At 39.4% G+C, this 13,548-nt stretch overlaps 1 pseudogene; it reads left to right on the forward strand.

Annotated features, from left to right (window-relative positions):
• Window positions 1–5,028: 5,028 nt before the first annotated feature.
• LOC137963279 (aspartate carbamoyltransferase, chloroplastic-like) lies at window positions 5,029–6,796 on the forward strand (annotated as a pseudogene).
• Window positions 6,797–13,548: the final 6,752 nt, after the last annotated feature.

Here is a 13,548-nt window from a genome sequence, read left to right on the forward strand (position 1 = left end):
ACAACATTTGACAACGTCGCCACAGCAGCACTGGATCAGTAAGTTGTTGGGGTTTGACTTATCGGTGGAATATCGTGCGGGGAGATTAAATAAGGTGGCAGACGCCTTGTCATGGTGTTTTGAGGATCAGCAGTCGGTCTATTCGATCAGCCAACTGAGATTTCTCATTCTGGACTTGGTGAGAGACGCACAAGCCACTGACCTTGCACTGCAGGAACTGCATCAGAAGATTTTGGAAGGGATAATGAATTAGAAGTGGTCCATCCAGGATTCACTTATTTATTACAAGCAGCGGATTTTCCTTCCACCTGAGTCCAAGTTGATTCCAGCTATTCTCTCGGCCTACCATGACAGTACACACGAGGGGATACATAAGACCTTGCATAGAATTTGAGCTATTTTTTACTGGCAAGCCATGAAACCCTCTATTGTGACGTGTGTGGGCGACTGTCAGGTATGCCAGTGCAACAGAGCCGAGCACTTGAGTCCAGCCGGTCTTCTCCAGCCTCTGGCCCTTCCTAAGCAGGTTTGGGCCAACATTTCGATGGATTTTGTGGAAGGCCTACCCCTGTCCTCTGGCAAATCCGTACTTTTCGTGGTGGTTGATAGATTCTCCAGTACAGACATTTTATACCACTGGCTCATCCGTATACAGCAACACGGGTTGCTTAGACTTTCTTGGAGCAGATAGTCCACTTACATGGCATTCCAGAATCCATTGTGAGTGATAGAGATGCAGTTTTCATGAGCACCTTTTGGAGGGAACTGTTTCTCTTGAGTGAAGTTCACCTCCGCCTATCATCCACAGACAGACAGGCAGACAGAGGTGGTGAACTGCACCATTGAGATGTATCTACGGTGCTTGGTGGGGGATCATCCGCGCAATGGGTTCAATGGCTTCCGTGAGCCAAATACTGTTACTACACTTCATTCTACTTTGCCTTGCAATCCACTCCTTTCTGGGTTATATATGGCCAGGATCCACCTCGCCTTCTCTCGTACAACCCAGGGTCCACACGTGTGGATGCGATTGATCAGGCATTCATAGACTGGGATCTACTGCTGCAGAATATCATAGAATGGCTACGATGCTCCCAAGCTCGGATGAAGGATGTCTACGACAAAGGCCAGCATGAGGTCTCTTTTGAGGTTGGGGAGTATGTGTGGCTACGGCTCCAGCCCTATCGTCAGTAGTCTCTTGCGGGACCCCCACGTCATAAGCTCTCTCCCAGATTTTTTGGGTCATTTCCCATTCTTCGATGCGTGGGACCAGTCGCCTATCAGCTCAAATTACCGGACACAGCCAAAATTCATGATGTGTTTCATGTCTCTCTTTTGAAGCAGCATTCCGGAGCACAACCTACATCCACTCCATTCCTACCACCGGTTTATAATGACGAGGTTATTCTTAACCCAACAGCGGTGTTATGCGCGCAACTGACCGATGACCATTGGGAGATTCTCGTTCAGTGGACGGACACTGACCCCAACACTGCAACATGGAAACGTGTGGACATCTTCAAACAAGTCTACCCAACTTTTGATCTTGAGGACAAGCTCTTTCTCCATGGGGAGGCAGATGTTGTGGACTCAATAGCACACCGAGTCACACAACGAAGGAGGAAACAACAACCCACTCAATAGAATTTATTTCTTATATTACTTTGAGTAGGATTTATTTCTTATATTTTTTTTAAGTAGGAGTTATTTCTAATTACTTTATATGTAGGGGCATTATGGGAATTATTGTAACCCTAACCCTAAAACTCCATGACGTGATCTATTTAAGGGAAAGGAATGAATGAAATAGTAAGCTTTGAAATTTTAGAATAACCTAGTCTAAATAGGTTGAGATCACCTCTTGATCTCGAGTTTAGGGTTTACTCCAAAAATCCAACTTATCCTTCACCCTCCATTGCCATCCATCTTCACCCAAATTCATCCCTCATCATCCATACTAAGAAGAGGAGCTCCCTGCCCCTTTTCCGAGACCAAAGAGAGGGTCTTTCCTCCTCATCATCATCAACAACAAGTAGGGTTCAATTCCCTCTTGACGAGGAGCAAAAAAGGAAGATTTCTGGTTCTTTTACGTGAAGGATTAGAACAACTCTTCTTGCTGGGAAATCATCATGGAAATAGAGCAAGGACAGCCACCAACGTGAGCCAAGGCTGCTCCCTATGCTAGGCCTTCAAGTCCTAGAACGAGCTGCATCAAATCAGGGTTGAACCCTGATTTACGTGAGCAAGAACAGGTATTCCTCCATTATCTCTCCACCTGAATTAATTCCATTCTAGCTATAACTTTAGCACTAGAATGAGTTCATAAAAAGGGAGACTGATCACTGGTGGAAGATTACCCCAAAGAAGGGATCTTTAACCCTCCTTACCGAGTCCAGCAACTCAGTACCAGTGTTGGATTCACAAATCCCACGCCGTGTTACTCGATCCATGACCCGGGACCATAACACGGGATGAGATGGATTCATTGTTATCCTATCAGACATGGTAGTTGACCGAGTTACCAAAAGAGAAGAAGGCCTTGTAGAATAAATGATTGTAACGAATTAAAGATCAACAAAGCAGTATAAGGCAAGACTGGTGGTAAAAGGGCTTTCAATAAAAAGAAGGCATTGACTACTCTGTGATTTTCTCTCCAATAGTGAAATTGACTACTTTTAGAATAATGCTTGGACGACAACCTTTCTTCGTGGTGATTTGGAGGAAGAAATTTACATGATGCAACCACAGGGTTTCAAAGCTCAAGGAAAGGAGAAAATGATGTGCAAACTTCAAAAGAGCTTGTATGGTAAAACAAGTTCCAAGACAATGGTATAAGAAGTTTGACACCTTTATGAGTATTAATTGTTTCTTGCGGTGCTAGGTGGATCATTGTTGTTATGTGAAGAAGCTTGATGACTCCTATTGGAAGAGCCCACATATTTAAGAGTATTTTAAGATGGGCCACACGACTAAGGAAGACCCACATATCTAAGAGTATTATAAGATGAACCTCATGACCAAGGAAGACCCACAAGAAGGGCCCAAGCACATAAGAAGTAGGACCTACCATGATTACCACGAGCTGATATCCTTATCACATAAGTTGGAAGATCAAGAAGGACACAAAGATAACCACAAGCTGGTTGGAAGATCAAGAACGACTCACAAAGAGTATCACGAGTTGGCATCCTTATCTTATGGTCACGTCCACATAGAAGAGTTCTAGTTTGAGTTATGTTGTCTTCTATTATATTGAGTTATTTAATTATACTAAGGCTTATGCTTAAGTGTTAGAATTTGAGTGTAATTGGGATAAAGGTAGTTTTATTGTAATTGGACTTTACTACCTTCCTCTATTATAAATAGAGGTTCATGTACTTTAATTATAAAAAGTTAATGAAGTCAATGAAGTTGTTATGCACGCAATAAAATTATTATTTTAATTATTTTTTTTAATTTACTTTATTTTATTTAAGTTAAAGAATTAATAGGCCACAGGAGCATTTTGGAATATTTAATTTATAGGGCTATTTTTGTAAAATTTTATCTGAAACTTTGTCAGGGTGAACCCTATTTAAGGGGTAAGAGTAATGAGAAAGGTAAACATTGATTTAGAGTAAACAAGGATTTTGAGTTCTCCTCAACGAGCTCAGGGGTGTGCGTTCTCCTCAAAGAACCTAGGGTTTTCAAGTTTCCTTTTTGCTTGATTTTCGTCTTTCTCTTCTTCCTCCCTACGAATCCATGTGTCAGATCCAGAACCATAACAACTGGCATCAGAGTAGGAACACAAGGAGCGATTCTACGTCCCAAGAAAAATGGTTTGCCATGCGTGATCAATTGGAAGAAATACGCGCATGGTGTAGAGCATTTGACGAAAGATGGCGTGCATCTTCCATTAAATTTTCGGCAATAGAGAAATATGTTGCCGCAGAAAAGGTCATACGACCTCAACACATTTCTGCAATAGAGAAACTCACTGCCACATTTGCCCGACAAGCTGTCTCGGACGGGTAGGAGACACAAGAAACCCGAGAGCCCTCTGTCTCTCTAGCGGCGGGGACATCCGAAATTGGGGACACAAATCTGAAATTGTCCAAAATCATGTTGGCACTGGAAGATTTGGGTGCGACGTGAATTCCAAAATTGGGGACAATAGAAATCTCCGAGCAGGGACGTCATGCGTAAAAATCTCGAGCAAGGCAATGGTACCTGGAAATTCTGAAATCAAACCAACCTTGTCATGGCAAGCAACACTTAGTCCCGAACAAGAGAAGGAAAATTTTCCGGCGACTGTTTCGATCGGGAAATATTTTTGAGAGCCCTCTGTCTCAGAAAATCTCCAAGTGGCGAATCCCCAATGGGCTGTAAGAGGAGATTCCGTCGGACAAAATTCCGCTCAATCTCGCCTAGCGGAAAACAAATTTCACCGCCTTTTGGGGTAAGTTTCTAGGTCAAAACGAATCTTTCATGGCATTGATGTGGCTCCAAGGGGCTGACCAGTAGCAACACTGCTTGAAAATTGGGGACGGAGGTTCTCTGTTCTGTGAAGCAGAGAAATAGTGCAAAATTGATGGAATTCCGGCTTTCCGAGATGGATTTTTTTGGGGATGCCGGGATTGATAGAAATAATTTTATGGGTGCTGTTTTATTTTTCTATTGCCGAGAACAGTAGCAGTGTGCATGTCCCTTATCAATTCGGCAACCTTGTGTTTAATTTTTTGGATGATTTGTATGTTGCTCGACCACTGTTTGTCAAAATTCCTCAACTAGGTGTGAATATTGGTGATGAAATTTTCTTGGGTATTCAAGGCAGGGTTGAGATAATTCTGTGAATGATTTTTCTATTTATGGGACCAATAGCAGTGAGTTTGTTCTTGGTCAAATTGACAACATTGTGCTGAAATTTTTGGGTCCCATGTATGATGCTCAGGTCCTCTTCGTAGAAAATTTTCTATTCGGTGGGAGTTCTGAATATGAGAAGGGAGCTAACGTGGTAAGAAATGGAGATAATGTTTTTTTTTGGGTGAAATGGGAATGGTCTTGTGGATGCATTATTTTTCTATGGCTGGGTTGGACAGTAGGACGAATTGTCCATTGGCTGCTACTATTACAGTGCAGAAAAGGGCTCCAGTAGTTAGCCAGGGTGGCACTAATCCAGAGGAGATATTTGATGAGTACAAAAAGACTCCACTGGGATTGTCTGGTGCTAGTGGTTCTAACTTCATCATTGGAGTTCTCTGCAGAGAAGCTATGGTGCCACTGCATGATTTTATTTATATTAAATTGATGGATGCCATGTTTAATGAAGGTGGTGAAGTGGGTCTCTTCGAGTTGCTTCATCGGATTGAACATTTAGATTCTGAGAAACTTGGTTGGTTGTATAATGATGCTATTAGTTTTGTTTGCAAGAAAGGTTGTCACTATGCAGCTTCTGATGTTTACTTTGTAATGAGGAGAAGAGTCATACTAGTGCTTGGTGGGTTTTCTGTCATAGGTGCCATGGAAGTTGCACTTGCATTTTTTTATCGTGGAATTATTCTCGAGGCGATTAATGTGCTTGATGAAATGGTTGAAATAAAGGTGGAGTACTGGAATCCTATGTTAAGGAGTTTGATGTTTTTGGGAAGAGTAGATTTAGCAAATCAGATTTTTGACAACAAGCTTGTTAGAGATTTAGTGTCATGGAATTTCATGATTATGGGTTATGCAAGAGGCACCAAAACAAAGTGTCATCCAGCCACTTCATGTGGTTATGCAAACTTTCTGTATAGAAGTCCATTTCCATCACACCAACGAGGCTTGCCATGTATGGACTGGTTGGAAGAATGAACTGAAAGAATGTCACTTGGTCAAGGAATTCAATGATTTTCCTTAGGATCTAGAATTACAACTTATTTTGTGGGAGAAAAATTTCAACTAGATGATGTAATTGAGGCTCAACAATTTGATAGAGATATTCTCAATGCAATATTTGGGGTGGTGTGGGAAATGGAAAAGATAGAAAAAAATTCTTCTAACTGTCAAATTTTGAGGGCTTATCTCATGGCCACTCTCTTTTATGAGCCTTCAATTAGGACCAGATTGTCCTTTGAGTCGGCCATGGAGAAGTTTTGACGATAGAAAATGCACGGAAATTTTCTTCTTCAGCAAAAGGAGAAACACTTGAAGATACCATAAGAACTATCGAAGGATACTCTGATATAATTGTCATGAGGTACTTTGAAAGCGGTGCTGCTAGAAGAGCTGCATCAATAGCAGGAATTCCAGGCCATCACCCTACACGGGCTTTGTTGGATGTGTATAAGATCGGAAGAGAGATAGGAAAATTATATGGCATTAGTGTTATCTTAGTGGGAGATCTAGCAAATGGCAGGACTGTTCGCTCATTAGCTTATCTGCTCGGGAAGTACCAAGATGTGAAATTCTACTTTGTGGCTCTGGATGTAATGAAGATGAAGGATGATATAAAGGAATACCTGACATCTAAGGGGATATAGTGGGAAAAAATCACAGATCTGATGGAAGTGGCGGCTAAATGCAATATAGTCTATCAAACACGTATTCAACATGAGAGATTTTGTTAGAGGATTGATCTTTACAAAGAAGCTTGTGGGAAGTACATTGTGGACCGTTAAATGTTGATTGTATTGCAGAAACATGCTGTAATCCCCTTCCAAGGCTTGACGAGATAACTGTGGATGTAGATGAGGATCCAAGAGCTGCATATTTCAGGCAAGCAAAAAATGGCATGTACATTCAAATGGCTCTTTTGAAGCTTTTACTTCTTGGTTGCTAAGGTGAAGGTCTAGTGATCTTCAACTTGAAATTTCGGTCACCAACATGAACACGTTCATTTTTTTAATTTATCAATTTTGGAGTGTGATTATGTGATTGGAATATGAAGTTGAAGTAGCAAAAGAAAGATATCTATTGTTCAAGTTTATTTTTTCTACAAAAAAAAACTTTTACTACTCGGGTGGAATGCTCCTGTTTTGGGCGTCCAGAGGGTGGACACAACTACCATGGATGCTACTTGGGAACAGGTGGAGACGTCGGCATACAGACCCTACCTTCTAACTTGTGGACAAGCTCTTTCTCCCAGGGGGTGTAATGTTATGCATGTAATAACATTATTATTTTAATTTTTTTCTTTAATTTACTTTATTTTATCTCAGTTAAAGAATTAATAGGCCATAAGGGCATTTTTGGAATATTTCATTTATAGCGGTATTTTTGTAATATTTTATCTTAAACCTTGTATGGGTGAACCTTATTTAAGGGGTAAGAGTAATGAGAAAAACAAACATTGATTTAGAGTAAACAAGGGTTTTGAGTTCTCCTCAATGAGCTTAGGGGTGTGCATTCTCCTCAAAGAACATAGGGTTTTCAAGCTTCCATTTGGCTTTATTTTTGTCTTTCCCTTCTTCCTCCCTACGAATCCATGTGTCAGATCGGGGACCATTTTCCATAAGTTCAACAACTCCTACATTCTACTGCTATATGTTGATGACATGTTGCTAGCAGGTGCTTGCAAATAGGAAATAGATAAGTTGAAAAGGGAGTTGTCCAAGAAGTTTTCTATGAAGGATTTGGGTGCTACAAAACAAATCCTTGGGATGAGGATTACTAGAGATACTAATGTCATGAAACCATCACAAGAAGAATATGTGAAGAAGGTGCTGAGCAGATTCAAGATGAAGGATGCAAAACCAATGAGTACTCCTTTGGCTAGTCTCTTTAGGCTATCTAAGGAGCTCTCACCTTCTATAGAACATGAATGAGCCAACATGGTCAATGTGCCTTATGCTTATGTTATTGGCAGTCTCATGTATGTCATGGTGTGCACTAGACTAGACATAGCTCATGTAGAGGGAGTTGTGAGAAGATACATGAGTTAAACTACATTGGGAAGCAGTGAAGTGAATTCTCAAGTATGTGAGAGGTACTGTAGACTCTGCCTTATATTTCAGAAAGTCATACTTGGGATTACAGGGTTATGTAGATGTTGACATAGTTGGAGACATTGACAGCATGAAGAGTACCATTGGATGTGTATACACATTGGGTGGTACAGCAGTTAGCTGAGTCTCTAAGTTACAGAAGATAGTTGCTCTTTCCACTACTAGGTAGAATATGTCGTTGTGACCGAAGCCAAGAAAGAGATGGTATGACTGCAGTCTTTCTGGGAAGAATTAGGTCTCAAGCATGGGAAGAATATGTTGTATTGTGACAGTCAGAGTGTTATTCATTTAGAAAAGAATCATGTTTATCATGACAGAACAAAGCACATACAAGTGTGTTATCACTTCATCAGATCGGCTCTAGAGGATGGAGTCTTAGCACTTGAGAAGATTCAAGGAAGCCTGAATTCGGTTGATATCTTGAAAAAGACTACTACGATTGAGAAAATAATTCGGCTGATATCTTGAAAAAGACTACTACGATTGAGAAAATGAAGTTGTGTGCAACTTCATTTGGACTTCTCTATGAGGATTGAGAAGTTGTTGCCACTACAGAGGACATATTGATAATGGAATTACTATCCAAGTGGGAGATTGTTAGTTGTGGAGCCTAATTAACACCTTATCCTCTGGCACGGATCGACCTTCGCGGTAAGGTGGTTGTGGGAGTGGGAAGGGGGGGGGGGGCATGAGCGGGTCCATGATATATTGAATGCTTTGTCATTAAAGGCAGTTTGGGGATTTCATACTTGTAATCTGGTTGCCCTAATTTTCTTTTTATATGGGGGCGTCGTTGTTAGGGTTTTATCACATTTATGAGGATCATTGATCATCTGAGGATTATCAATTCTGGCCAAGAGAGGTTAGAGAAAAACAACACCTATATGTGTGTGCGATCTCTCTTGTAAACTATTTCATCTTCATAGTGGATTACTGCAACAGTGGAAGACAGGACATAGTCTCACCTTGAGGAGAACCTATATAAATCTTGTTGTTTTATTTCTATGCTTGCTTTTCCTTCTTTCATGTTTATTATTATTCCTCTTGTTAGTTTGGAATTAGGACATCTAATTCCTAACATTTAACACACTTATCTGATGTAGGACCTACCTGAAACTTGAAACAAAACAACAACTTTACCTCCTCTAATGGCTGGAATTTTATCCACTTTGCATACTTCAACACCTTAGAGAATCTTTGCTCTAAGAACCATAGAATCCCTACTCAGATACCATGTTAGATTCTAGGGTTCCATCCCTATAAGGTCTAGGTTTAAGGAGGAAAAGAGAAAAGAAGAGAGAGAGGAGAAAGAAGAGAGCAAAGAGGAGAGAAGAGAGGGGACAAGTGTAGAAGAAGCTAGGGTTTCTCAAGGGGAATTATGTTATGGTCTCACCTGGTCCCGTCTTGGGTGACTTTGGTCCTGGGTTAAGTACCTATGTCTTCGGCTCCTAATAGGCCGGTCTTTTGGGTAGTATTGGCTAGGTGAATAACATTTGGTAACAGAGCCAGACCTACGTTACGAGTTTGAATCCCGGTGGACACAATCCCGCATAGCGGAAGGGGCGACTTAGCAGCAGCTAGAGTGGGCCGTTGTGGACGTCGGCTCACCCCAATAGGGGAGTACTATTATGGGCTCACCTGGTCCTGCCCTGGGCAACTTTGGTCCTGGGTTAAGTACCTATGTCTTCCGCTCCTAATAGGCCAGTCTTTTGGGTAGTATTGGCTAGGTGCATAAAAAATTATGACCATGTATGGAGATCTCCCCCTTACCTCTTATTTATAGTTTTGTGAGGGTTAAAACCCTAATGCATAAGCAAAGAAAGGAACTTAAGTTATTACATAATTATATCATATGTGTTAGAAGATGGGTTCAAGCCCACACGTCCAAGGAAGAAAGCTCACACATCCAAGAGGTGACCTATTGTTAAAAAAGAAGACTTCTCGTAAATATGGCATGAATATGTAATTACTTGTCTATGTATGTCTCTTCTCTTGTAATGTTGTAGCCCTAAGGGCATTGTAAAAACTATAAATAGAGGTCTTGGCTAAGAGGTAGAAAATTAATTTCTCTCCTCTCTTCTCAAATTCGTCCAAATACTCCTTTCCCTTCTCTTGGAAGTCAATCTCTAAACTCTCTCAGTTCTCTTTTCTTCTCTTCTTCTTCTCCTTCTTCTTCTTCTGCTCTCCCTCCTTGGCTTGAGATCATTATGAAGGTGTCCTAAATTCTACATGGTATCAGAGCTGAGGATTTAGGACTCCCACATTGAAGTGATGCTAAAGAACCTTTGAAGGTTTCATGAAAGGTCCTCTTGAAGGAAGAGATTCAACCATGGAAAGATAAGTGATTTCTGGTTATATTTTTCCTTACATTCATACTATGTACTGAGCCCTTAATCTCTATATTACATCAAGAAACAAATGGCTTTCACACAAGAAGTTGTGAAAGCTAATACTTGGTGTTTAAAGGATATTATGACCTTGATCTTCTTGCACTCAAATATTGCAAGTTTGATCAAGATTGGTTGCCAACAAGGTTATGAAGACCTATTGATTATGAAGTTGATAGTTATATGATGGAAGAATAATATGAGACTTGCATGAGACTTAGCTTGATCTCTCATTATTCAAGACCAATAGTTTACTTGATATTTTTTGGATTAAATCAAGTGGTTTATGATTTATGGTATCAGAATTTTCCAAACATATAGAAAATGTTTGAGGGACTTTGCCAGCTCCAAGAGCAGTTGGTTTTTGATGATTTATGATTTTTTGGAATTTCTAATTCCTTCTCCAACCCTTTAAGACTTATGAGAAATTTCATTGCCTAAAGGAGTTTTGGAAATGAGTAAGGGAAAGTTGTCTTTTTAAGTGAAAATAATGCACCGATCATAAGGAAAAGTTAAGCCATGCTTGGGTTAATAACCAGACAAGAGTTCTTGAGTTTCTTAAGACCAAAAAGAGGCTTTGAATTGGTATTGAGTGAGTAATTGATCTACTCCACTTAAGATATGATTTTTGGTATATTTGGAGCCTAATTTAGTGGGTAATGTAGTGGATAAGAACTTGTCTTTATTTAAAAGTGGCTGGTATTTGAAAGAAGGCTGTTAAAATTTGATTAAGTGGATTATTTTTAAAATTTGAATAATGGATATTGTTAGCAAACATGAGCCTCCCAGATTGGGGTTTCATTTTGAATACGAGTTCTATTTTTTTGGACTCTTAAGGTCCTTTTTGTTTTTTTTGGACTGCATACCAATGCTTTTATTGCTTCTCAAGCTTGATTATTGGATTATATAAGTTCTAATTCAGTCCACACCAGTTCTTCAATATTGAATTATAGCAATTGTGCCATCTTAATTGGACTTTTAGTTTGATTGGATCTTCTTCATATCCTCTTCTTGTTTGTGCTTTACTAGGCATTGGTTGACTTAAGTTGGCATAATGAAATACAAGTAGTAAGAGTGAAGTGCAGTCGTAGGCAACCAAAAATAAAACTTATACTCCTAAAAATGTATGTAGCAGTGCGAGTAAGGATAGTTTCCTCGAAGAGTGATTAGTCTAATTTTATGCTCCATAAACAAGGATTGCCGGGGGGGGGGGGGGTTGTTGAGTATAATGAAAACACTTTTAAGAAAAACAAATAAGAAACAATTCAAATTAAAGGATCGAAATCAATCAAAAGAACAAACCTTGGTCTAAGTCAACATCGACCATTGGAATTTCACAACTGATCATTGATGCAATCATATATCAATTTCACAACTGATCATCAATGCAAGCATATATCAATTCGCACTTGAGTATTCATCATTGGAACTATCTTCCTATCTCTCCTTAGTCGTAGTTAATTAGAAAACAAGCAATCCAATTAACCCTAACTACTAAACAACCCAAGACAAGCGCTAAAGGTTTAATTTAGCAGCAACCTTAAGAATGAAAGAGAGCGATAAAACTAAACAACACAAGCACAAGCGGCTGCATTTAATTTAGTCTAGCATTCTTCTTAAGATCTAATAATTCCTGATGCAGTAAATCATCAAATTTGAATTACTTCATAAGTTAGAGGGATCAAAAAATTATGGATTTGACATCTAACCCAACAATAAACTAGTAGGCCTCCTAGTGATTAAACGAGACCATCATGAAAAAAATTACAGAAGAACATCTGATACTCAAAACATACATCAAATAAAATCTCACAATTTAATTGATTCCGATGGCTTCGGTTTCATTTGACCAAGTTTGAAAGTTTAGCCACGCAAGGCCATGAAAGAAATTGAAGGAAAAACTAGAGAAAAGAGGAAGAAATGCTAGAGAAAGGAACCCCCCCCCCCCCCCCCCCCCCATCCCTTTTTTCACGTTCCAGGATATCACAGTGCACATACCGTGATTTAGCGCCAGATTTAGGCCTGGATACATTCAGTATCTCTCATCATTCATAACATATAAGTTTTGTATATTTTTCATGGCGTTCCATATCATCTTGAATCGTCTCAATCAGAGCTCGGATGAGATAGTTATGCCCAGATTATTAAACAATATTGAAACTATCTACAATCGCCCAATTAACTTCGTTTTGCACTTAATGCATCCATTTGCATCATAAATAAAAATATAAGAATAATGAGTATATTTAGGCACAAAATAATTACAAAATTCTAAGAATTAATGGAGAAAAATATGATATTTTGCATTCTCATCAATTTCCCCCACACTTAGCTTTTGCTTGTCCTCGGGAAAAACTCAAATTCACTTTCCCAAAAACACCAAGGTTGTAATGCCATCAACAAAGAACAACCAAGCTCTTCAAAACTCATAACATATCATGAACAAACATTCTAAAAGAGCTTACAATTACTTAGTAATTATTTTCAATCAAAGATGGAGTAAACTAATTAAGTAGACCCTCATAGAAATAAACACTCGACTCTCATGTTTTTGAAGGGTATGTGTTTCGCTCAAATTCATCCAATGGAAATGATCTACCATAGGCTTGCATGTCTTCTCATTCTCCACCACTCATATCACATGCATAACATGAATCATAAGGAGTTTTCAGGGGTTGTAACGGGGTTTAGGATCAAGGTGGGAAATATTTGGGAATGTAGCTCAAAAGCCATTGAAACTAGTGGAGAAAAAATGAATCAACTCAAGCTCAAATACATAAGACATGTAAATCCAATCACTCCACTCAGCAGCTTCTTCAATTTGTATCTATCTTGTATAAACAGTCCCCTTTCTTGGAATTTTAGGAGGAATTATGAACACAGATAGTTTGTAACTTTAAAAGCCATTCCCTCCATTACTTCCTTTCTGTTTTTCTTTTTCTCTTCTCTTTTTTTCTTAAAAAATACACTAACAATGGCATGAATTGAGGATGAAAACATGTTCTATTTCACCAGTCATAGCCATACCACAAATCCATACACCCCCACACTTATTTCTTGCACACCCATACAAATAATAATGATGAACAATGCTCCACTAGCTCTACGGGTTGAGTAAAGGTTTTTTTTTTCAGGTTTAAGGCTTGTAACATGGGTTCACAAAAAAAAAAAAGAAAAAACATTAAAGCTCAATGGGGTTC

Source organism: Aristolochia californica, unplaced genomic scaffold (assembly GCF_029961685.1).
Source record: "Aristolochia californica isolate CCGP_79_NKW_82.1479 unplaced genomic scaffold, dmAriCali1.0.hap1 SCAF_4, whole genome shotgun sequence".
NCBI lineage: Eukaryota > Viridiplantae > Streptophyta > Magnoliopsida > Piperales > Aristolochiaceae > Aristolochia > Aristolochia californica.